A 23,155-nucleotide genomic window follows, 5' to 3' on the forward strand; every position below is an offset into this window, starting at 1 on the left:
TCCCAATATACTTAATTAAGGATGCGAAATTGCTCTCATTGAGGCATTCTTTCCTTCTCTTCATTTTAAACTCACAAATATCATATCTTACGACTGCAAAATGATATTATGTAGGTGCACGTCTTATTCTCTGCTTTATTGTAATAGTGGCGATAACTGTTTTAAATTAGTATGACGGGGCAAAATAAGGTGAGAAACTATGGTTTATAAAAGTCATCAACAAAATCAATAACAGGGTGATCACCCATACACAAATTGAACTCGAACAACGCTGCTGCTTGGCTTTGTACAACAACTTACAGAGTTTCAATTCAGTTGGATGGCAGGTTTTTCAAATATTGGAAAAATGAATTTATATGCTAATGATTCCGAAACTGAGAAATGTCTCTAAATCTTTACCATGCTCTCTTTACCTTCGGGAGACAAAAATCCTGACCAGGGATTGTTTATCAAGGATAACTAGGTATGAGAGCACAAATAGATTTCGAAACACATGCAGTGATGAAAATCTTAGTGTTAGTGAAAAATAATGTTATTCAGTCTTTTAGTCTAATATTGAATTTTCATCAATTGTCCGTCATAAAAATTCCATCCTGATTCTCTTATGGCAAACCTATACTATCGTAGAACAATACCATAATTTTTTTACATCCAGAAAACAAATATTCCGTGCAATGAGCACTACACTGCAGGTTGGGTTATCTAGAAAGTATCACTTTCTGCTCGTGCAAGTACTATAACTATTCCTACATACCTACATACTTTTACCCTCAATTGAATTGAATATTTTTTATCTTACACTTCTTCGAAATTTATTTCAGTGTATTCCACATACATAATGCGATGCTTACATAATATATGTAAGACTTAAACATTTCCCAATACTTGAAAATCCACAAGGGAAATCTTCTGGGAATATTGATCTAACTCCACCCAATCGTTAATGAAAATGTCGAGTTTCCAAACGATTAATCACCGAGTTCAGACAGTTAATACTATTCAGGAAAACCTCACTCTATTTAATTGATCCCAATGAAGCAAGAGCATTTTTTGTATCTGAATGAATTGGGTTGGTAATGGAAGTAAGTGAATAATTTAAGAAGAAATTGTAAACTAATTTTACATTTCCACAAGGCTGAGCTGTTACTAAGGTAAGAACTTCTCCTACTATTTTTTACAGATCATATTGGATCATTTGCGCGATCATTTGTGACAGGTTAATGAATTGAAAAGCTTTTTTGTCCTCTATCCGTGTCATAAACTGTACCATTTTATACAACTAGTCATGTTTCTCAGAGAATAAACCCCTAAAAATTATTTCTCATGTACATATACCCAAATGTAGATGAACAAAATATTTCACTCAGCAGATTCGGAGTAAATAAGCTGTGAAAGATGGACATATATACATAGAATGAAAAGTAGAAGTAGAATTGCAAATTTTCAGGATAAAAAACTCTTAATTATATGATAATTCCTCGTTCAATTTCTTTTTCTCCTAATTATATTTTCCACTATGCCAGTTCATAGCATTCACGATTCCAAATAGTCGAAAACATCAGACATGTGGTCGCCACGATCAGCAATGCACCGCTGAAGTTGTTCTTGGAATCTGGCCACCACTCTCTCGAACATCAATTTGTCGATTGCGTCGGTTTCCAATTTCCATTTTCATGTGTCGATAACGGCAGTTCAGCTGGTTCACATGCACCGTTCAGATGGAAAACAGCTTCATCAGACATTTAGATAAAGAGGTTATAATTTTGTTCAAAAGGTGCTTCAGCTCATGTGGGAAGGTCAGTCGTAAACTGTAACTATTGCACAACTGTCAATTTGTAAGGGTGAAATGCCGGTCAAGGGGTTAAAAGCCTCAGCGCTCTCTTCCTGATCCATATAAATAACCTTATGATTTCTGACGAGGCCCACATCGTCAGTTACGCGGATGACAGTCCGCGTTGTAATCTCCACTCTCCAAAGACACACCTCCGAGCACCATCAAATCTCACGTCAATAGATGGCAGCAAACAATCAATTTTAGTAGAAAAGCCCAATTTGTGATTTCTGATTTAATTATGAAGGATCAGGTACTTCAGCCAAGGAAGTCCATGCCTTTTCTTGGCGTGACTGTCGATTCTTCGGTACCAAAATCTTGGATTCTTGAACCATACATATTTTAACATATCAATATTTGATACTAGCTTCAACCCTCGAATTCGCTTGCGCAATGTTTCGTAGTGTAACTCTAGTTAAGTAATTAGAATATTTCAAGAAAGATTAACATGAACAAAAAATCAACAAACCTCACTACTGAAAATAAAATCAGAAAGGAATAATAATTGATAATCAACAAAATAATCAACATAATAAAATTAATAAGTATGGAACGAAAACCTTCACGATGAAGAGACCTAAAACAAACTCTAATTACCAAAAAATTCGCGCAACCCTCCTGTAAAAAAAACTACAATTTCCATCCATAAAAAACATATTGCGTTACCATAGCAACGAACAATAACTCATTAGAAGTGTCAGAGTGAATATTTGATTGATTCGGTCTTAGTGTCAGTGTGAAGTTTGAGGTCAAAAAAGTAAACCAGAGTTACGCAATAAATTAAAAAAGAAGAAAATGTCCACCGAAATTGTGAAAATAGAAAATTGGAGTATCGAACTGCATTTGAAAGGGTTAAGAGGTAAGCAGATTTACGAAGATATGCTTAATACCCTTCTTCAAAAAAGGTCAATTTTCCATTGAAGATGATGACCGATCGGGAAGGCCAGTTTCTGTGTCAGTCCCCGAAAATATCGATGAAGTTCATGACATAATTTTATCAGACCGTCCAGTTGGGCAGAAACGGATAGCTGAAGCACTGAATATTTCATACGAACGTGTTCATCATATAGTTCACGTCAATTTGGGACATGAGAAAAATTGCTGCAAAATGGATCCCCAAATGTTTGAATGTGGACCAAAAGCGTGCAAGGGTAGAAGCATCGCATTCGATCTGTGCTCGATTTGAAAACGATGTAGACTTCCGCATTGTTACTATGGATGAGACTTGGGAACAATTCTATGATCCAGAAACAAAGAAACAATCGATGGAATGGCGACACTCCAGTTCTTCAAGACCTAAGAAGTTTCGTGTCCAAAAATGTGTTGGAAAAGTTCTTGCTTCATTTGTTTGGGATTGCCATGATTGATTTTTTGGATATGGGTAGAACAATAACCGGAGACTACTATTCGACATTACTGACCACTCTACGGGAACAAATTAAAGAGAAAAGACGCGGAAAGCTATCCAAAGGTGTTTTGTTTATGCAGGACAACGCCCCTGCACACAAATCTCATGTTGCCATGCGAAAAATTCGTGATTTAGGATTTGAATTACTAGAACACCCCCCTTATTCATTAGATTTGGCTCCATCTGACTATCATCTCTTTCCTCAAGTGTAAAAAAGTCGTAAATTTTGTTCCAACGAGGAGGTAATGAAAGCTGTGGAGGTCTGGTTTGCAGAGCAAGAAGAAACATTTTTTTTGAAAGGTCTAGAGACGTTGCAGGTTCGCTGTAATAAATGTATCCAATTAAGAGGAGAATATGTTGAATAATAAAAGATTTTAACATCGAAATTTTGTTGGGTTCTATAGAAGACTAAGAATTTTTCAATATATCCTCGTATATTTGAACTTTTTATAATTCTTTTCAAATGTTTCGTGCATGTGAATCGTTTTATTGTTCAAGTACCTAATTAAAAACTTCCACCTACAATAACACCCTGTATATCGAAAAGTTGTATAATGCTAGATGAGTAAGATGCACACAAAATTCCAAAACCTCCTAGAGGACCAATTCCGAAGAACATTGGGTATAAAATCAATTTTTCATTACACCGTACAAGTTCGTAGCAGAAAGACGAGGACGTCCGTCAATCTACCGTATTGCGAGAGGTTGAAAAAAGGATATCGTATGGCGTTCGGTTGAGAGGTATTTCCTGTTTCGACTGGAACATCAGAATTCAATTCTGATGCAAGAATTCTGCGTTAATCCGAACCCCTGTTCTCCGGCGATATGAGGCTATATCGTATCCCCGGCTCGAGCGCTTCCGGTGGTTGGAGTTCTGCGAATTGCCTTTCTTGACCTTCGAGATGAGATCCCCCGAAAGCCAAATACCGATTCATCTGAGCCGTGATGAAGGGTTTTCAATTGGTGTTTGCTCGACCCGAATTCGAGGATGCTCAGATTGACCTTCGATACCGAATCTCCTATGAACTGATTGCGAATTTCACGACCACACCTGATAGTTCGGAAGAAGCTGCTGCATTTTTCGATATCCTTTTTATTTTGTTTCGCAGATACGGTGGGCTGCACGGATAAAAGTTAACCTTTGACCTTAGTACGATAAAAGGAACTTCTAGAATTATTCTGGACCCTAAATGTCTGATTCTTATAATTGGCATAAGATGTCTTTAGTTTCAATTTCAGACTAACAGGCGCAATTATGAATTATGGAAAATATAAAAAATTGGGTTATATTCGTTAGGTCAACAGAAGAAATTATAGAATTTTTGGGATTAAGCTAACTTCACGTGGTTCCAACTATAGCCGGTAATATCCAATAAATCCTTCCGAAAGTACTTAAAGATAGGATTCAGATGTTCTAGCAACTGATCATTTCTTAAGCCCGTTTGCAACAGCCGAGAATTCTCTAGAAAATTTACTCGAGATTTCATTCGCCGTGAATTCTTTACCGTTACATACGCACTTTCGGTAGAATTTTCTGTTCAGTTGCATACAAAATAATCTCTGCCGTTTTCTTACCAAAATTTGGTAGAGAATTCTCGGCTGTTACAAACGGGCTTCATGGTAAACTTCCCTATATCTCTTTCCTTCAATGTAAAGTTGAATAATTATCTCTTGAAAAGGAAATATGTACCATGATTTAGATAAGTCTTCGAATACAAAAAATACTTCTGATTCATATTGCATTTAAATATAAAGGGTGATTGGTAACGTAATGGACAACGGCTCAATGGAGATAGAGGACTGAGATTAATGAGGATTAGGGATTTAAATGTCCCATAAAGATATTGATTTCAGACATATAGGGCGATTTATAGAAAAATGCTTGAACTATGTACTCCCATATCTTAGTTGATCAGGCTAATGAAAAGACTGAAATGAAACCGTACCTGTCTCTTGTCGGCGAAAACAAAAATAGTAAATGAGCCAAATTCATACCATGTTTTCATAAACATAAAAAAATGTTTAGGTACCTGCAAAGCTTGTTTGCAATTCAAGTTTCAACAACATTATCATTAATTATTCTTTCCGCCGACCTCATAATAATAGCTCTGTTTAACGTACACGAAATCACCCATTAATGTTACCTTTTAACGGTATATTTTCTTATTGATAAATAACGGTCATAGTCTCTTTCGAATTCAGCTTCTTATTTAAGGATACCTATATTAAGTGAGTTATTTTTCGATTTCTAATTCTTCTTGAATTTCAAGAAATTGTGGACATTCCACCAGAATATGTTTGAGGATACTCTATCTGCTTTTTCATTTCTCTTAAATAAGGATCAGTTTTTTACTCGTACAAATATTTTAACAGTAGATTCTTTTTACCCATATCATTTTTCTCGATTCGGCCCAGATAAAACATAAGAGTCATTCTAAGTTTTCATAATGAGCTGTGCCACCCCTGGAAAAACAAAATTACCTTCAGAATGACTTGCTGGCTAGCTTACAGGTAATGTTTAATTTTCAAATAACGGCGCATTATACGAGAAAACATCAAGAATACTTTTGTTTTACTAACGTTCAAATATTCATTAGATAGCGTCCAACTTAGTTTCAAGAGTTGGGCTCTTGAAATTTTTGGTATTTTTATGGTACGCAATGGTCATAATGAGAAAACTGGAAGACGAAAAAGATTAACCAACAAATAAATGAAAAACTACATTCCGAAATTCATTTCATTCGATGAAACCGTTTGTGATATAGAACTCACAATAACTTTTGTTATGTTTTTTCAACAGCCTGTAACTTTTAAACTGAGCCGATTCGGAGAAAATGGTAAAAAAAAAGTATTTCTTTTGACCTCAAGAGTCAAGAATCTACTGTTAATATATTTGTAAGAGTCCTTGACTAAGGCGTTTTCAAAGGGGAGACTTTTTTTTGGCAGAAGGTAGAACTCATCAATATAAGTCCTTTAACCAAAAATTGTCCATATAAAATATACAAGATGGCTGAGATACAACCCCTAGAAGTTCGACAAAATTTCATTGAATTTCAGGTACGGAACTGTGGAAGGTGACTCCGGCATCGCAGAAAAGAAACAACACAAACATATGGCTGGACAATGAATGGTTCAGTACCAAGTTCATAGGCATCAGGCCACTTTTGATAGAATCATAATTGTTGTATCGTGCAATTTAGGGTCCAAAAATTGTAGGAAATCGAGGCAGTTTCTTGAAAGTGCTTATGTTAGTTATGTTGAAAAAGTGCTATGATGTTTTCCCATTTTTATGACAATTGTGGGAATGTTCGAACAAGAACATTGTGATGCCCATTGTGAAAAAATTCGTGAATAATGTAGACAAATTTTATTTGGGAGATTTTGAAGTATTATTCTATTCTTCACACTTGTCTCCTAAGAGTCCTAAGTCTCTTCTGTCAATTGGTATCGAAATGAGCCATTTCATAAAATCATTCAAGTTACTAGAAAATAATGAGACCAATTCGGCAATCTCAAGTTTCCATTTTCATAACCACGTAAATATAGAACGAGCCAATATCCTAAACGAAACCACATGGTCGAATCAGGAGATAAGTTTTTTCCCACTGCTTTACGATAATTCAGCTAACAAACGGTCTAGGATCGTATTAGGATCTATTTCAGTAATCATTTCCAATTGTTTTCGAAACTTTGTCATTTTGAAAGTTTTCTATTGGTGCTTTTTGGTGAAACGCTTCATTTTGACCAGTTCTACATTCTGTTAAAGAGCCAAGCAATATTACTACAGAAGAGAAGACTGCGACCCACAACGAAACTGGATGTTGACGGCGAAGAAATCGACTGGAAAAATGAAGCCAAATATTTAGGAATAACACTTGACAAAGGACTTACTTGGAAAAGTCATATCAAACAAGCAATCGACAAAACGAAAGCAGCGATGAATAGACTCTATCCTCTGATAGGAAGAAGAAGCCACATGTCGAAAGAGACAAAATTGAAGATAATTAAAGCCGTTGCTAGGCCTCAACTGACTTATGGATCAGTTGCCTGGGGTTTCGCGGCAAAGAGCCATATCAAAAGAATTCAGGCCACTGAAAACAAGCTGCTACGATGTGCAATAGATGCACCTTGATTTGTCAGGAATAGACAGATTTATAAGGACCTGAAATGGGAAACCATAACGGAATTCATGAACAGAAAAGCAGAGAAATTATTCGAAACAGCGAAAAACCATCCGAATCAAGAACTCAGGAGACTAGTGGACTACGACCCAGAGGAAGACAAAAGGAGAATGCGAATTTACCGAAGGAGACCAAGAGATCAATTAAAAAGAGATTAAAATAACAACTTATTGAAAAATTCAATAAAGTGTTAATCCAATAGAGGAGTAACACATAAATCCCAGCACGATAGTGTGCGAGAAGAAAACCGACCAAGAGATGAACGGTTTATAGGCAAATGCCCGGAACCAAAATTCAAGAAGCAGTAGGGTTTTTAGTGGGTCTCGAGCTCAGGAGAGTGAGAAACCCCACACTGTTCCCCCTCAGGAGATGAGGGTGGTTCGTCTGTCTTGCAGATTTTCCCCCTGCTACACAAAAAAAAAAAAAACATTCTGTTAAGAAAAAGCCCCACCTTCAAATACACCCTGTAGATGTGCTTTCTCGATGCTTGCTATATTTGCTGCTTTGTCAACAATAATTACTTTTCCTCTCACTCCACTGCTGGTGTCCATATATCTCATGGTTTTGTCAATTTTCTTATATACTATGTTGCGTCCATACATTGTCTTTGGGCCATACACTATTGCGTCCTGAATAATACTGCGTCCGTATACCGGACGCAGCATTGTTTTTCAAAGTTTTCCCTGGTATTTCGAGGGATTTAACGACAGGGGTGGTCGCAAATCGTTGAGGACGTCGAGAGCTATCTTTGGAACAACTATAGATTTCATTCATCTTTTGATAAAAAAGTTATTCTATGTTGAAAAACATATCTCCAGACGCAGTAAAGTGCTTCTCATGAAACCTAAAGTATATTTTTAGTTCACGCAAATTCCGCATCGGGGGCGCTTCAAATGATGAAAACTGATATACAGTCAATATACATCTTTCACACGACGCATAATGTTGCGTCCTAAATCTGGCAACTGTGTATACAAGTAAACCAAGTTGTATTTGCACAACTGAAATGATTTAGCTTCCTAGGCTCCAAGGTCATCCCGAAAGTCTGTTAGGTGAAGAATTGGATTCTGTCTCTAGAGCAATAGCAGGTCCGATTGAAGTGCCCTTATGGTGTTCTTTTAACTGATATTGTCATTATTATTTTTTCGAATGAAAAAAAAATTATAACTCACCTGAATTTTATTCCACTTCAATTAGAAATCAAACGATAACACTTTCCAGAGAATTATCGGATTTATAAATTGACATGAAAGGTATCGCTTAATCCGCTTATGCTTATGTCATCTCATTTCACTTGTGAATTAAAAATTTTTTATTCCACTGGACGAATAAACGTCAACTTCCCTTGTTGCTAGAGGCAAGTGTATTTGCCTCTTCATTTCCTTTAGTTCCCAAGGGACCAGGAAACTAGCTATAGAGTCATACGGTCATACAGAGCAGTTTTTGTTGATCAGTCGTCCTGTAGGCCATCTGGCATTTGTGAATTGGTGTATTCTCCAGATTCTATGTTCTTATGTTGTTATCTACCACTTTCTTCATCGTCTTCAATAGAAACGATGTTGAATTAATTGTTCTTGAAGATTATGGGTCCCCATTTTGGTGTGAAGGGAACTTTTGTCCTTCTCCATTTTCTGTGTATATGACACATTCTAAGCAGCTTCTGGTTATCTTCAGAAGATGAAAACGAATCTCTCCTAGGATTTTTCTTTACACTTCTGGTGATCTATATAGATTGAAGGTGTTCATTGCCCACTCCAAACATCGTCTTTTAAATATCCCAATCTTCCTTACGAGGATTCTTGGTCTATATTGCTGTATCGATTCTAGTTATGGGTTTACTACCTGTGGAGGTTGTTCTGGGAAAACTGAAAGATCGTTCCTGTTCTCCTTCGGTGAATTATCCGTCTGGCTTATTGAGCGATATTGTGGGGTTGATTACTCATTTTGCCATGACCTTTTGTATTCTGAGTGCTGTGGGATTAGAAGTGACATCACTACAAAAATCAAAAAGTTCTACAAATGATGTAAACTCTTGTATATATGTAATGTCCTTGTAATATATTAATCAACACGTTGACTGTCCCCATTCTAATTTTTTTTTTCACCCCCCCACCTCCAACACATTTATCCCAAGATAAGGGTTGCTTCTGAGTGATAAAATATATTCTATGAAGAAATTAATTCTGCAGCCATTTAAGGAACTGTTCATGTTCAAAATTTTCAAGTCCAATGGAATGCTTGATGCTGATGTTTCTTGAATCATGTATGATTAATTATGATTGAGGTTATCAAAACATATTTCTACAAGACGTTCAGCCCATATGAACCGACCACACTGCAGCGTTCATGAAAAGTAACCATATTTATCTCGAACGTCAACTGAATCAATGAATCACATACGACTCATGGACTCCTGGCGAAAATCTTTATGAATCATATGTGATGCATGGGACAGTCAACGTGTTAATAAGCACTGTCTGTCAAAGTGTATATCACAGAGATGCGAGATCTGATTGAATTTAGAACAAATCATATTGTACACAGATGACTGAAACAATATATCTGTTCTGGGCGTAGTAAGGTTGAACAAGCGTACGGTTCTAGAACTTGGGCGTCCTACATGAAATCCTACTCTAGCGAGTAGATGTGCCATTCTAGGGTCCATGAAGGAACCTCAAACAAACAACGCCCTTCCTGACATCAAGCTTAACTGCACCGAATTTATTCAACAAAACAGCATGATCTTACTCGAAAAAACTTCTCTGAACAGCCTCCATTAGTCCGAGAGCTGGCAACGAAATTCGGCAAAAGTTTTGTACTGGCGCATAATTTAATATGATTTAGTATTGAGGGTGTACATAAGTCAGCACCCACTCTCAAGGTCAGGTAGTGGAACACCTAGCGGCGACGCGCTTTAATCTAGGTATATAAAATTACAACACATTCTAGAAGTATTTTGTAATGATTGAAAATTGTCACTAGTTCATAGAACAGAAAACTTGAAAAAGTGTTCAGATCTCATTTTAGTGGAACGCGGTGTGTCAGTACACCAAATAAGTTGCTGCCTTGACGATGTTGTTTCAAAAGAATTGTATTGGCTGAAACTGCATTTACTGCTCAAATATCATATATTATTTGTGAATAAAATATTCAGACCACATATCAATTGAAGAGAGACAGTCAGCAGTCACCCCAAAGTACGGATAGTGTAATTTTATATAAATCAAAGAGCGTCGCCGTCATATGTTCCACTACCTGACCTTTTAGCGTGGGTGCTGATTCATATACACGATCAAAACTAACTCATATTTAATTATGATCCATTACAAATCTTTTGCCGATTTTCGTCGCCAGCTCTCAGAATATATGTCATTGTGATGTGTATGGCAATCGTATATTGGGTTCCAAGCAATGCATCCAAACTCCAGTTTGCTCGTCACAAATGTATTGAACAGCAAAATCATGGTATCCATATCAGAAAATATCTGCTATTACGCACGATGAATTCATACAGTCTTGGCCTCGTACCAAGTAAATGATTAACATGAGGAACAAATGTAAAACTTTGATCAAAACAACGCCAAGATCTTTTATCTCCGTTTTTTTGCTCAGGACGCTGCTAACAAGACTATAACTATACAATAAATAGTTCTTTTTCCTGGTGTACGTGGCGACATTGCACTCAAAAATGCTCAATGGTAGTTGATTTCTGCCACACCAAATCAAGAATGAGTCCACAAAGCACGCTGCAGGAAACGCAGTCTTCAATAAAGCCTATATCACCAAAGATTTTAAAATCGTCGGCATGAGCCCATGCACGAATAGGATTAATTAGATGCATCCTCACTTGTTCAAACTTCCGGGAGTGGATAAGTGGAGTGGAAGGCCTCTAAAATTCCGACTTTTTGTTCCAGATCGTAATGCGAGAGGTTTGGACAATTAGTTTCGAACTGTTGTAAGTTTTGCTTCAGATGGATCTTAATGGTGGATCAGTTCCTCTTCTGTTATTTTATATTTGATTATCCTATGGTCAGAGATTGATGGTTTGGTCACCATTTCCCAAGCTTTAATAACACTTCTTCTGGAAGCTGCGTTGACCATTGTCACGTCCAGAACCTTTTTTCTTGCCCTAGTGACAGAACCAGGTGTTGTCCCCACGTTCTTGAGATAGTTCTTCATTCTGCCAGAGTTCTGCAGGCCAGAATAATCTCCAATTCAGTAACGTTATTAGTTCTCAGATCTAAAAATTCTTCAATTTACCATTCAAACTTTATGCCCTGGGTATTAAGCCCCCTGTTCGAACATTGATCCTTTGTATAATATTTTTCACTTTTCTGTTCTTCGTTCACTATCACATTATTTTTGGCAGCGAAGGGAATACAACACAAGAAATTCTTTGAGTTCTTTTTCTGGCAGAACTTTATGGAGCTTTATTCCGTATATATACATATATGCCAAGTTGTTGAAAAAGCCTTATTGCAATATATGCGAGCTTTATCATTCTCAAAAACTGCTTTGGTCTTTGAAGGTACAAATGAGAGTTTTGATTATTTGTCTATGCCATAAACTTCTCTCAGATGAAAGTAAGGAATTCGCATTGTGTCTCTCTATATACCCTGATAAAGTATGAATTCTGCAAGCGGACAAGATGTGCATAAGAGTTTTCGTCGATCACGGCTAGCCCTGCAAGATGTTGAGGTGACCACTTGCATTATATTCTTCTTATACTACCTGATATTCTAGTATCTAGTATCACTCCATCTTGATGAACAAATCCTCTCGTTTCCGACATCAGCTCAGCCGACTCCAGAAAAGCAGAAGATGATTTTTACAGCAAGTCATGGTCTTTCAATCTCTTGAAATATATAAAGTATATGTTTACTCAAATGATATTCGAATGAAAACTTCAGTTTTGCTTGTCTAATCTGGCTTTCTAATATCTTTTGTTCTGCTGGAGTGATAGATTTTCCTACTAGCTTAAGATCCATTCATATGTCGGATATTAGCTTCTCCAAAGCACTCCAGCTCTTTGACTTTGATTTAATGATGAGCTACTATTCCCTTGAGTGGGTCTTGACCTCTCAATAATCTTATTCCATTTCCAACTTTTGTGTATAATGTTGGTATTGCAAACTTTGAAACCCCTGTCTTCCTGCATTCGAGGAAAGTATATCCTTTGTATCGAAGAGTTACAGTTACAGTTTGTTCGGCGCATCTGTCGAATCCCCCAGACCTACTACCGCGACCAAAGCGGTCTATTGTGGCACACAAACAAGCTCAAAGAGCTAAACTCCTACCTCCAGTGCCTTCTTCCAAAGGGAAGAGGTGATAACAGAAGAGGAGTAGTTCATGAGTTCCCCTAGAACCAGCCTGAGCGAACCTTGTCTGCCGCTGGGCAGTCACTGAGGATATGTTCAATGGTTTCGTCCTCCTATAAGCAAAGAGAGTCCTTGTATATCGAAGAGCTAGGATGCAGGCTACGATTCTATCGAACTCGAGAATTTCATTCGCCGTCCATTTAACTACCCTGAGAGAGTAGTTGACTCTCTAGACTGCCAAATTGTTCGTAGGATAAACGTAGGATAAACTAACTAACAACTGTGCAGTTTATGCATTCCTAATTTATGTTATCTCCAGAGCACCACTCTCTCACATTCATTTGTTATTAAAAAAAAACGAAAATGAGATATATAACGTTTTTAAAATTATTACATAATCACTAAAGCTCTTCTTGACAAAAAGACACTTAAAGAGTGTTTGAAACATTCTGAAATACGATTCCCCAAGTCAGCAGTCCACAAGCTAAGGATTATAGCCATCATAAATATAGAGGTGTTTTGGAAGATGAAAGTTGTAATAACTGGAGCCAATGTTATAATGCGATCACGTCATCGAGTTCGAATAATCCTACTGTACCAGATTCTAAAACATATGTGGCAACTAAGCTGGACGCAACAACATGCTAATGGTGAAAGATTGAATAAAATTCGGAGGCAGCATTGTGCTACATATGAAAACAAAATATACGCCGGACGCACTAATGGTAGGACCATGAAAGGACGCAATAATGTGCGTATATCAACTTCTTTATTAATAGAGATATTTGAGATCTGAAACGACCAAACTACGTAATTTTTTGCGTAGATTAATATACTTCGATCAGATTCCACCTAGGTAGCGTATTTCTGGGAGACGCAATAAGGTTGCTTTTTGAAAGGACGCAATAAAGTATGCCAGATGTAAATATATATATATATATATATATATATATATATATATATATATATATATATATATATATATATATATTTGTCCAATAGACGTTTCCAGTCCCGATACGTTTCTAAGGCGACCTGTGACCCACATGATCCGAATGTTTTCTTCGAGTATATATGATGAAATAACGTTAATGAGAATTATAACTCCTTAGGCACACTTAGAGGGGAAAAGAATTCCTTCATTTAAAAAAGTAGCATAATCGATAATATTTTCCAAACCCGAGACATTGCACCAACTTTACAATCCCACATATACTCCAGCGGTAAATATGGCCAACGTTCACGATCCCGGCGCTGTTGCCAGTTTGACGGGACTGGAGCCGACAATTTCGATGTATAAAATGACGCGAAAAAGTAGTCGAAATTCATATATGTGTGAGTTTGTATTGTCTCAATATTCTCATGAAGCGAATTCCTTTTTAACAGATTCTTCTCAAATTTTGATCCATTAATAACATAACCTCGAGAGGCCTGTATACATAAAATGATTGTAATAAAATATGAAAAATTAATTTTTAGCTTCCTTCTGAAATCTACAAGGGGGTTCCTGAAATTCGTGCAAGTACTCCAACTATCTTAAAAATGAGACAAAAATCAACAAAATTTATTGAAACACTGTTGACAAAAATTGAGATCTAGAGAGAGAAATATGAATTATTTTAATATTCCAGAGTTAGACAAGAGAAGTTCGTGCCAAGCCCAGAATTCCTCCTCTAATGTATTTTCCAAATTAAAATAAAAAACAGAAAAATCTAATTCATTCCTATAAATATCCCGTCAATGAATAGGTATGAGATTTGAAATATTCCATAACAAACTAAAACGACCAGAGTAATCGCAATAGCTTTGCTCGATAGGTACAATCATTCATTAATGTGAAACACTGAAATGAAATAACACAAACAAAAATGAAAAAATTGATTACTGACGTTCAAATTCCGTCAATATTATTTTGAAAGTTTTGCGAAATGGGAACCGTTTGTTTGTACACATCTGTCACGTTGAATTCTCCGATGAGATGAAGCCTTCCGATCCATTTTGCCATTATTTCTTAATAGATCACAAAAATTCATCATTCAATTGAATGCATTCAATTGGTTTCTCGTCGTCTGGATATTCTCCTCATAAACCTCCTTCAATTTTACCCACAAAGAATTGTATAGAAGGTTCAGATCTGGTAATCTATAAGGTCATGGTTCCCAGTTGGGCCTCCTGGACCAATTCATTTAATTGGATAGGTATTGTCCAGGCCATTCCTTACTTTGAAACTGTGTTTCTCCGATTTTTATGCCCTGTGGCATGACAGGAGAAATATTTTGTGGAAAGTTAATATTATACAAATGCGAAGAACTAAGGGAGATGATTCCTCGATGAAAAAAAGCAGGGGTAGTTCCTATGTTCCTATTATCTCCAAGTTCTAAACATTCTACATACTGCATGTGGAGAGGAAACTCTAGTATACTGCGCTTTACAATTGAATACTGGTGAAAAATTAATTTTCGACTGTCAAGGTTGAAATCTAATTGATTATTTGTTTATGCAGCGTGTCGCATGCCCACTTTTAAAAGAGCCAAACTTCATGATGAGATCATACAAGTGATTTGGAACGAAAAATGTCATATAACACAACATCGAAATGTTATCGGTTATTCTTTAATATAACATTTTTTGATTTCACGAAATATTCCAAGTTTTTCTAATGGTATCAATCACACTACAGTTATCTTGTAGCCTAATTGAATTTGACCACATATCTGGAAACAGCAATAAATCTGCTTCATGATGAGAATTCGTGTGTACGAAAAAATTTCTTATTGCGGGTTTGGTAAGGGGATGGGATGAATATAACGATTCTGAATTGAACAAAATTAAACCTATTTTTCTAATGGTTTTATCAATGAAAAATTATTAATTATGGATATGTTTTCTTTTCAACAAAAAATACCCCATTTAGATTGCTTCCAAATGACATATAAGCTTTTAGTCTTGCTGCTTTACTTCTTCCATTATATTTATTTATTACATAATTGTTTCCAGTAGAGGACAAGCCTATAAACTCGAAGGTTATAGATTAACATACATGCATACATGTGGATAAACGAAAATGAAAGCGAAAAATACAAAACTGAAATGTCATATACAAAAAAGAAAAAAAAATTAGATATAACACCACAGTTCCTCACAGAGAGGACTTCTACCTGTCATAACTGTTTTTGAAACCGTTTACCGAGGTCGATCGCACTACGCATTCAGGGAGATGGTTACAGTTGTGAAATATAAGAAGAAAGTGTTAACATATGAATATAATGGCTAACAAGATACCAACGGAAAACTCGACACATTCCAAACCTTAATTTGATTTATTTTGAAGCTCCTTATGATTGAATATTAAAATAATTCACATGGAAATCATGAATTTATCTGCAGAATCAAATAACCCAAATGAATAAACTAAATTTTAGTGATATAGATTTTATGAAAACATGTAAAGAAAACAAATTACTACTGGTACTTATACTCGTAATAATTGCTCGAAATGTCCTCCGCCTTGTTCAATACATTTTGTAGTGAATCTGCCACCCTGCGAAGTTTCTGACGCATTTCAGCATAACACAATGTTATTCTTTCGATCAGGACCTCTCGAGTCTGAACGCTAATTTAATAAACTTTTTCTTTCAAGGTGTTCCAGACATAAAAATCCAAAGGCGTAAGGTCGGAGCCTCTTTGTGGCCATCTTACGTTGACCCTCAACTCATGTTGAAAATGAGAAACCATGTTCGCATGGGGGTTTTCTCTTTTCCATACATGGGTTGAGGGTCAACGTGTGGTTGGCAGTCATGAGAGGTGAACTTTTCGGACGAGTAATATTTCCCGATCCGATTGATCCAAAGCATCTTGACAGACATATTGGAGAAAATGTCTGGTTTCCAATGAATGGCTGTCCAGCTCATAATAGCCGGAATGTACTGACCAAATCAATCAATATTTTGGGGTGCAATGGATTGGAAGGTACAGTCCGGTAAGATGGCCAACAAGAAGCCCCGACCTTACACTTTTGGATTTTTATGTCTGGAACACCTTGAAAGAAAAAGTAATGACAATATTTTGAATAGAATCTGAGTGGTGTTATTGAATTCTTTCCGTATACAAACTAGATTATCACACGTACGGAAAATTATAAAAGTCCGATGGTGTGTGTCAACTTCAGGATCTTCGCCAAAAAAAAAAATAATTTTTTTTACCCTACTCTACCCTCTGCCGTCAATAGTCAAACGTCAATAGTCATCTGCGAGGAATCGCAGATTCCTTTTAAATCGTCTCAGTCGTCACTGAAGGTATTTAATTTTAGTTTATCGCAGCAGTTGCGAAATAATTTACCAGTTACGAGAAGTAAAAATTTCAAGACATAGATGAGTTCCAGAAAATGTCAATTCAAATGTCAAAATTTGAAAAATCACTATAGTCTTTTCCAGAATTATTGACATCCCAGTAGGTTTTTAAAGTCCAGAGGCTCATAACAGCGTGTTGAAACCTGAAGATGGGATGCGATTAAACATCCCGAAACTGGTGGTTCTTGTAGAATAAATTGGTGAGAGACAGTTTTTAGGTGTTTTGATTTATTTTGGTATATTATATCATCTGTTCATTTCAGCTCAAGCTAATTCAAATATCTATATTAAACTTATATTAGGTATCACATCACTCTGTAAATTAACTTGTACCTATAGGCGAAAACCAATCGTGTAACTGAAAGTCCTCAGAATTGATGATGATTTTTATGTGTATTTTTATAAATGATTAAATTGAAAGTTTGACTGAGGAATACCCTTCCACCTCCTGAACTGAAAATTTCCAATTGTTAGTTCGGGATACTCCAGTAATTTCCAATATTTCATCTCTATGATTCAAACAAAAATGAAGTTGCTGAAGAATACTTGTACCAGAGATAGAGTTTTCAAGAATAGTTTTTCAGGAATAGTTTTTCAAGAATTTAAGGAATTCATACTGAAAAAACCTTTTTATCACTGTGGTAGGAGTAAAAAATCTCCATTGCTTTTGTATATTGATCTTCTGAAAAATTTCTGGAAAAGAGCTCCTGTCAAGTCAACCAAATATAACTACAATGATGTTCAGGAAATTCGTAAATTCGTAAACACGACAGAGGGTCAAGTAGGGTGTGGTGAAAATACAATTTTTGTGCATAGGATCCTAAACATGCCAGTGCTCCTGAAATTAGGTCGACTCACTTCACTTAATCGGGCTTGTATAAGTTTCCATACGTGTGCTATTATAGTTCGTATACGAAAAGAATCCAATAACACCACTTCAATTCAATTCAAAATATTGTCATTGAATATTTCTCATGACGACTGTTCATCATACCGGGATCGTATAAGTTTTCTTATAGTACATTTGAGGTGTATAAATCGAAAAGATGACAAAATAAATTCTCAAGCTCTTCAACTGCAGCGTTGCCAAATTTTCGGACTAGATGCGTCGGTCAACTATGCGGATTATATACATCAAGTTCATGTCGCTCGAAGCGCCCTCGCACTGGCCAAACTCTGAAGTTTTCTGTATATAATAACGAGTATAACCGACTTTTCAGACCCACCTGAAAATTCACCCCTAGCATCCCCTAACCCCCCTTATAACGATTCTATGGTCGAACGTTACCAGACCCGGAGCCGGGTCTGACAACGTCACTTTTGGACTGAAAAGTCGGTCGAGTATACCGTTTTGGGTCTGTATATGCGGTCGAACAAATCTATATATATATATATATATATATATATATATATATATTGAGCCAGAAAAAATACAATGAATATTTTATCTTATACAGCTAGTTGCCGTCTGCTCAATCCCTTCCTCCAAGCGTTCCTGTCCTGTGTGATTCCCTCATCTAGGCCTCGTTCCTCCATAGCTTTCCTGACGCCCTCATTCCATGATCTTCTCGGCCTTCCTCGTTTTCTCTTTCCTAGTGGTTTCCAGTTGAAAAGTGTCTTAGGCCATCTCTCTTCAGGCATTCTCATAAGATGTCCAAACCAGCGTAGACTTCGTTCTTCGATCCTTTCCACAATTGTTTTTTCGGCATTCATTTGTCTTCGGATGACATCATTGGGAATATGCTGTAGCTTAGATATTCTGGCTCCACGTCTTACATAATCCATTTCTACCGCCAGCAACCTACGCCTCATTTCAGCATTGAGTGTCCACACTTCACTTCCATAACAGAGAACAGATTCCACCATTGTTTCGCCAATTCTCTTTTTGACGCGTTTAGAGATGTTCTTATCCCACCATAACGAATTGAGGCATCCAATAATTCTCCTGCTTTTCTGGATTCTGTTCTTTATTTCCTTTTCTCCTATTCCACTCTGATCCACAATAACTCCAAGATATTTGAACTCTTTTAACTGATTGATTGTTATTTCTTCAGTGAGAAGCACTTCAAACTGTGCGTCAGTATTAACCGCTAGGTATTCAGTTTTCTGTAAACTTAATTGTAGCCCCCATTTTTGATATTTCTTTATCCATACAATTTTTGCTTGTACCTGGGTTCTGAATCTTCTTCAGAGAAATAAGAGAATCTTTAGAGAAATAAGAGAATGGGTTTTCATTGTTAGTAAAGATATTTCAAGGTTTCTTGTTTTCTTGAAATCTTAGTACTTACATAAAAATTTGTGTCTTGTCTTGAGATCTGAAATATCTGGTCTTGACAAGATGATGACAAGATCGAAATTTCAGAGAACTCGGCGAACCTTAGTTATAAATTTGCATACAGGGCGGGTTTTCAAAAATTGAAGTCACTTCACTTGTTGCTCAGTTCCGCGAGTTATCGATAAAAATCTGATCAAATTAAATTTGTATCGATCATGCATAATTGCTAATGCTGACCTTATTATCATGTGATGACTTTCCCTCTCCAGTATTAAAATGTTTTCTTAAAACATCCAGAGATTAGATAGAAAAAGTGAAGATGACTATGTCGTCATAGTTTGACTGAACGGTTTTTTCAGTTTTTGGACAAACAGTACGACGGCAAAATACATATTTGATTACTATGATATTTTTCATGTAATCTGCACAAACTATTTGCAGAGAAAATTATAGATTATCTCCTCATCACATTAGATGATTAATTTCCCTCTGGCATTTTCCTGCTTTACATAACATACATATCTGAGAGTATTTATTCATTTGAAACTCATTAAACCAACTCCATCGCACTCATCAATCAGATTAACATCGAATAAACACCCAATTAACTGACGCAAGCTCGAACTTTCCAGAAGTACATCCCAGCTCCAACTACTCAAGAATACTCCCATCTCCAGCTCTCTCCCCTCAATCACAGCCAAGGCGGGCTGAAAAATCTCAATCAATTTGTCAATTAGGGAGGCTCAAATGAAAAAAACTGTTGGAAAAAGCGGGCGCCGAAGATGGCGTAGGAAAAACGATCCATTCAGCTCTTTGAATCGGCTTTCTTTGACGCAAAATCGATTCTTGAATTCTTCAGGCTCCGCTTCCTACGGGACTTCTTTTGGAAATATTCAGGACGACGCAACAGTTCCTCGAATTAACAACCCGGGATTATGGACTCTTTGTTTCGTTTTTCCAGACTACAGATTCCTGCGTTCAACCCGAGAAAATAATGGAAATTTGTTCGGGCGTGCAGCTCCATCTAAGCCGACGGAAAAGTGAAGTTATTCTTGGAAATAAGAAATGCGGCAGAGTTTTCACATTGGTTAATGTCTTTTCTTCGAAGTATTAGTTAATTTGTATTCTCCACAGTGCATAGAATATACAGGGTGACAATTTGAAAACTTGCCAGTCCAATTATGTCACGATAAGGATGTTTTTAGAGAAAATATCGGTCAATTTCTTTTCGTGGGGGGACATATTTTGAGCAGAATTGTAAGCCGAAATCTCCTCAACCCTAGGTGTAGGTGCTGTCACCCTTAAATTCTCAATAGGGAATAGGGGGTGAGCTATACCTCAATTGAAAGATTACTTGACCCCCTACATGAATACTATGGTTTGCAAATTTTTATTGAGTCCTTGAAGTAGTTACAGGGGCTGACAATTTGAAAACTTGTCAGGCCAATTATGTCTCGACAAGGATGTTTTCAGAAAAAATGCCGGAATACGTCAATTTGTATTCGGAGGGGGACATGTTTCTAGCAGAATTCTAAGCCAAATCTCCTCAATCTTAGATGTAGGGTTTGTTACCCCTAAATTCTTAATAGGGAATAGCGGGTGAGCTATACCTCAATGGGGAATTCTCCTCAATTTGGGTTATCACTGCATATGCAAGTTTAAACTGATTAATTATGAGTTTCATTCATGATTTTTTCAAATTCACCGCGGAAACTATTCAAAATCATCCTTCAAATATGAGGTTTTAAAATTTAAATCGCTTTGTGCGGAGTTTACGATTTGGCAACAGCGCATACAAGACAATGAAAAGAACAATGTCCGATCAGCTTGTTTATAAAATAACAGCTGTTGGTCTACAGGCGCCTACTTACTGGCGAGCTTAAAATTTTACGACCTTCCTCGTTCGTCGCAGACTTCAGGTACAGCCATAAGTCTATCTCATCAAGATAATGTATTTGTTGTTGTATCGTAATCACGAAATATATACCAAAATATATTGTTTGTTTTTCATTATGGGGGGACTTCTCACAAGTTTTTCTTTATTTTTAAATTCAAGTTTTGAATATTCTGCCAACGAGTTGCGTACAGCTACCTCTTTTGTTGGCGCATGTGCGTAGTGGTTAAGCAGAAAACAGGAAGAGACAATTTCTTGAGAAACCGCCACGCAGTTAAATTCTATTTTTTCTATTTTCGCTATTTTCCAAAAGTTTGGACGCATTTCAACTATTTAACTTGATCAAACTTAATCAAGCCGCTATAGTTCGTGAATACACACCAAAGGACATAGTGTTGTGTTCATCTCCAGAAAGAAGGGCCCTTCAAGCAGCAGCAGAACCATCCCTTTAAGGGTAAGTCGTAAATCGTTGGTTTTGTTTCAATATTTATTTAATTTATTGATTTGTGAGGGGTCCTATTCGCTATTATTGAATTTTCAACGGAAATCTCGAGGATTGAGGTCCAATCAGTCCACTTTAATTCTCTCCGGCCTTTAACAACTTAAAGTTCTTAAAGCACCAATTTTGAGCTTTGTAACAGTTGTCCTTCATTATCAAGGCATATTTCAGTCGATGTTGCCAACTTGTGCAATCCACATGAAAATACCCATTTTTATTTTTCATTTTTAAGTGCTTAATATAAGTTTTTTTGGGAAACGGTTGAAATGGTTATTTCAGAATATGACGTTTCACGTTTCAAAGATATTTCATAAAAAATACATCATTTTCGTCAGAAGGAGTATTTCCTATTGCAAGACAATGTGTAGTATTATGTAGAGGAACATAATGTGTTCCAATTGAGGTTTAGCTAACCCTCTATTCCCTATGAAGAATTTAGAGGTGATAGCCCCTACAACGAGGTTTGAGGTGATATCGGCTTACAATTTTCCTGTTTCAGCTCTTTCTTTGCTAATATCCTTGTCGAGACATAATTGGCCTGGCAAGTTTTCAAATTGACACCTCCTGTAACAACTTCAAGGAATCAATAAAAATTTGCAAACCATAGTATTCATGTAGAGGGACAAGTGATCTTTCAATTGAGGGAAATCTCACCCCCTATTAAGAATTTAGGGGTGATAGCCCCTACACCTAAGGTTGAGAAGATTTCGGCTTACAATTCTGCTCAAAATATGACCTCCTCCGAATAAAAATTGACCTGTTCCGGCATTTTCTCTGAAAATATCCTTGTAGTGACATAATTGGCCTGAAAAGTTTTTAAATTGTCACCCTGTATGTACATAATTTCTTGGAAGTATCAGAAACCGATTATTGTATGCTCACAAATAAAATTAACGAATTTTTGTCGGTAGGTTTTCTATCTTCTCACTAAGAATTTGAGCGCCATCGGTATTTCATTTTTTCACAGTGCCTATTATACAAGGTGAGACACTGCGATGGCATATTTGACGATTTTGAAAAACTAAGCACAACAATGAACTTTCTTCCCAAATTGTTTTCAGCAACAAATGGTTATACCACCCCACTACTTCCTTTTTTCAAAAGGCACACCTAGTATATCTCTGCATCGTTATATAGACGATTTGATGACCGATAATCCTTAGGTCCTTTCCGAAGGTTGTAGCACCCTTAATGTGCAGTTCAGACTTGAGTTCATTAGAAAAAGAGCATTTATTTCTTTACTTGGTGACCCAAACAATTGCTTCTATCTAATTGAATTCATTATGTTCTTGAAAGGAGTGGTGTCAAGGGTTTGCTTACTCTTCGATAAATTGCTGCTTCTGCTTACTCACCTTCCAATGAATGATTATCTGGAACAGAGAAAATAAAATCAGAAAATT

The 23,155-nt window shown here is 36.6% G+C and overlaps 1 protein-coding gene across 7 annotated transcripts in view; it reads right to left on the reverse strand.

The window, feature by feature from the left end:
- Positions 1 to 23,155, reverse strand: part of LOC123310231 (leucine-rich repeats and immunoglobulin-like domains protein 1) — a 199,105-nt gene that overhangs the window by 109,325 nt on the left and 66,625 nt on the right. For all 7 annotated transcript variants that reach the window (XM_044893685.1, XM_044893687.1, XM_044893681.1 and 4 more), the window contains exon 2: positions 23,108 to 23,125. The gene's annotated coding sequence lies outside the window, so the exon portion shown is untranslated. The remainder of the gene's footprint in view (positions 1 to 23,107; positions 23,126 to 23,155) is intronic.

This window comes from Coccinella septempunctata, chromosome 3, assembly GCF_907165205.1.
Source record: "Coccinella septempunctata chromosome 3, icCocSept1.1, whole genome shotgun sequence".
In the NCBI taxonomy this organism is placed as follows: domain Eukaryota; kingdom Metazoa; phylum Arthropoda; class Insecta; order Coleoptera; family Coccinellidae; genus Coccinella; species Coccinella septempunctata.